The following is a 4,564-nucleotide window of genomic DNA, read 5'->3' on the forward strand; positions in this document are numbered from 1 at the left end:
GATTAGTCATGCACGATTAGTTATGCGCACGGAAGTGAATTACAGATGATTAAATTTCTAAAATTCTAGATAGCTATAGACACATGTCTTAGCTATACTCTCTGTGAATATTGAGTTTATTGACGCACGATTAGTCAATATATTAGCAAATATATGCGTACCGTAATCTCCCGTACCGGCTTGAATATAGACCGCCCGAATGGAGCTGCTGCGGTTCAAGGATAGAGATGATGTCCAGATTGAGACCTATGTCATTTCCGTAAATGTGGGGGTAGCCTCTTTAAACTCGACAGGGGTGTTCTTGAGGGTCTTCTTTGTTCATTTCGACCGAGAAACATTATGTGACTTCACAGGAAGTGTGCAAAAAACTGTCTTTCGGCGAGACTACTCGATCGTTTCCCACTGTTTCTCACCATTGCTACTCCGTCTTCGTTCTCCTGACTAATTGCTGTTAGCCATCTATCTCTCCTCTCGGGCTACGGCAGCTCAAACAATGATCGTTTTTTGTCACTTGAAAGACTGTGATTGCGGCATCCAAACACCACACAATTCCTTGGCACTATGCGCTGATGTGTGTGCGTGTGTGTGCATCACGCGAGCTCAATGGCAGGCCCCGAATCGAGCATAGCGAGTCCCCCACTCGTGCAGCCCGAATCGCCTCCCAGCCGACTAACTACCTTCAAGTCGTTTTCGGTATAGGAAATTGTAGAGTATTAAAGACATTCGGCGAGCAAGAATGCGGTCGGTCGGGTTTCCAGAGAAGCGGGGCCAAAAAAGCGCGCGCGGGAGCGATCGCCCCACCGCGGTGCCAACCGGACACGCACAGAGCGCGCCTCTGTCCGCGAAACGACGTGACAATGCGTTGATTGTTTGCTCGTACGCCGCCGCCGTCGCCGCCGCCGCTGCCGCCACCTTCCCGCTAACGCTTGTCCGAAAACGGAAATCGTAAACATCCGGACCGACAGACGGTGAATTCGAGGGGGTAATAAAAGCGACCCTGGCAACGCTATTTCTGATTTCGGTCAAACCTTTTCACGCGGTTTTTTTCGAGCGCGAGGCGACGGTATTTTGCGCAATTTTTTTTTACTCTCTCTTTCGCTCTCTCCCTGTCTCACTCACGCAGGTACAGTTTCGAGGTGCGGAGTCGTAGAGCGTAGCAGATGAAAGCGAGCTCGCTTGAGTTCCTCCTCCACTTGGTGGCATTAGGAAGCCGACAAGCCACGCGCGTTGTTGGAAATCGAATGAAATGCGGTGTATGCAGCGTGTCGGAAGAGTATGCAGGAGGGAGGGGGTGCCATGTTTCTTACTTTTCTCTCTCGACGTTTTGGCTGTGTAGACTATGTATTGGGATGAACTCGAGTCAGTGAGAACTCGGTTGTTACTTAGTCAGTCTTCAAGACACGCTGACTCGAATTTTTGGTGTCGCGTTCATGGCGTTATACAGCTCGTGACACATGTCCGCATCACGTACGTCTGTCCCCCTTCCGCCTACGGTCTGTGTAAGGTGGTGCAGCGGTCCCCCCGCTTTATCGGGACAGGTCGACAACGGTGTGCCCCGATTAAACGGTGGTCCCGATTAAGCGATGGTCGCGATTAAACGGTGGTCCCGATTAAGCGATGGTCGCGATTAAACGGTGGTCCCGATTAAGCGGTGAGTAAGGATTGTTTTTTGCAAACCCATGTCGTTTACGCGATGCGTCCGTTTATCCGAGGCCCGATTAAGCGGGGTGTGGGGGTGGAGGGAGGCGACCACTGTACCACAAGGCGTCGCCACCGAATGACGTGACGTGTAGCCAGGCAGCGATGACGTGTACAGGGAGCGATGACGTGTACACACAGAGCGCGGGGCGTGGAGAGAGAACGGCAGGCAAGCAGTTCGCACGAGAAAAGCAACAGGCAGTTCGAGCGTGGAGCGGTGGGCAGCATTTTAAACCACACTCGAGCCCTGCAGCAGCGGAGAGTTGTTGTTTTTATCGTAAACAGTCGGCGAACTCGCGACGTATATATCCGTGCGTTCGTAGCGCCCGACTGTCGGGAGAGGGAGGGAGCATGGAAGGTTCACGCGCACGCACACACGCACGCACGCACGCACACACACACACACACACACGCACGCACACAGGCTCGAACGTGGTAGGTACGGAATGCCCCCCCCCTCCGATCAAAAATTCAACAGTTCCCCCATAATTCACCCGAGTTCCCGGGTATCGAATTTCTTACGAGACTGCGCGAGTGTGTGTGTGTGGGCGGGTGCGTGCGTGCGTGCGTGCGTGCGTGCGTGCGCGATCTATGAGCCGGCATAGCATGGCATACATCCCCCTTATGTCAAACGCCCCTCCTCTACATAGCGCATGGGCATATGGAGTGGGAGCTTTACTGCCCATGCGCAGTACAGAGGGGGGATGTATACCATGCCGTACCGGCGTCGTCTGCTCTGCTTGCGTTCACACCAGGCTGCGGTGTCCGGTGGAGGGGTTACGCGCTGCAAAAAATACACGTCCTCTTCATTAGGAGATGATGGTGATTTTTTGCGTTGTCGCCGGAACTGCGGTGGCGTATGTAGCGGTGAGGGAGAGAGAGAGAGAGAGAGAGAGAGAGAGAGAGAGAGAGAGAGAGAGAGAGAAGTAGTACTGTGGAGTTTTTGCCTTAATTGGTTACAGGTGGCAGCTCTCTATTGCGCAGCCTGTAGGCTTGCGTAGGTAAATGGATGAGTGCATGCTTACCTATTCTGTCTTGCAGATAGTTGTTGCTACTACGTATGATGGAAGCTTCCATCTTTAATCTGAAGACACTTAAGCGTACGCGCCATCTTGTGGCAACTTTCATAACGATCCCAACGAACATTCTTTTGAGAAGGTTCCTGATACCATCCCTGTGCATTCCAATGTTTCGGCGTGTATGTGAACACATTTGGGACTAATAGGGTTTACTAGAATCCCACCACTCCACCACAGAGTCACCGCAGTAGACGTTAGATGAGCGCTGTCGCTCTGCGGCACTTGTTATATGAGGTATTTTTAGGGTTAGGGTTAGAGTTAGAGTTAGGGTTAGGGTTAGTGTTAGGGTTAGGGTACACTTCTGTAGTACAAGTCTGGTACGCTTTGTGTATACATATATGTACCTCGGGTACATATCTGTAGTACCTGTTACGACAACGACCCCTTGAGCGCTAGTTAGCTCCAAGAAACGGTATACACCCGTTGACAGTTTAACACTGCGCATGCGCTTAGCCTAAGGTCAAAGGTCCGAAGGAGTTTCCGTCCCAGAAAGCGCGAGTAAAATGCGCGAACAATGGCGTTAACGTGTAGTGTGAAGGGCTGCTCAAACGGATCGTATTGGCTTAAGAAAGACTTTTAGAGCATGCATTGACCGTAATTTAAATGTATCAAGTGTCATGTCACTCAGGTCATCCATTATCGGTGCTCTATTCCCTGCTACGTGCACTGTTCTTCGACACAAAGGTGAGCGACCTGCGTATGCAAGGCAGATAACGCATCGAGATAAACAATATGGCGGAGTTTACTCGCACATCCGGGCTCTCGCGGAGATGCGTAACTAATGGCGCAGAACATATAGGCGCAGAACTGTCAATGGGTGTATTGCTAGGGTTACAATAGTAGAGTAACAATTTGTATAGGTGGGGGCGGAGTGACGTCACTTCCCCTTAGCAATACGTCCGGTGAGCCGCGCCGATGAAAACAAAGCGCGAATCGGCTGGGAGCGTTAATATTCAAGCCGGTACGGGAGATGACGGTACGCATATATTTGCTAATATATTGACTAATCGTGCATCAATAAACTCAATATTCACAGAGAGTATAGCTAAGACATGTGTCTATAGGTATCTAGAATATATTATGCAAAAGATTTCCCGTACCGGCTTGAATTCATACTCGCTGTGAATATTGAGTTTATTGACACACGAAGCGGCGCGATTAGTCATGCTAGTCATGCACGATTAGTTATGCGCGCGGAAGTGAATTTCAGATGATTAAATTTCTAAAATTCTAGATAGCTATAGACACATGTCTTAGCTATACTCTCTGTGAATATTGAGTTTATTGACGCACGATTAGTCAATATATTAGCAAATATATGCGTACCGTCGCCGTAATGCTCTCCCCGTAGCGCGGCCTTGAATATAGACCGCCCGAATGGAGCTGGCTGCGCGTTCAAGGATAGAGATGACTGTCGCAGATGAGACCTATGTCATTTTCCGTAACACAATGTGGGGGTAAGCCGTCTTTTAAAACTGCGAACAGGGGTGTTCTTGAGGGTCTTGCTTTTGTTCATTTCGACCGAAGAAAACATTATGTTTGACTTCCACAGGAAGTTGTGCAAAAAACTGTCTTTGCGGCGAGACACTACTTCGATCGTTTCCACTGTTTCTCAACCATCTGCTACTCCGTCTTACAGTTCTCGCGCTGACTCAATTGCCTGTTAGCCATCTATCCTCTCCCTCTCGGGCTACGGCAGCTCCAAACAATGAATCTCGTTTTTTGTGCAACTTGAAAGACTGTGATTTGCGGCATCCAAACACGCAACCACACCTTCTTGGCAACTA

This window comes from Priapulus caudatus, unplaced genomic scaffold (genome assembly GCF_000485595.1).
Source record: "Priapulus caudatus unplaced genomic scaffold, Priapulus_caudatus-5.0.1 Scaffold142, whole genome shotgun sequence".
NCBI lineage: Eukaryota > Metazoa > Priapulida > Priapulimorpha > Priapulimorphida > Priapulidae > Priapulus > Priapulus caudatus.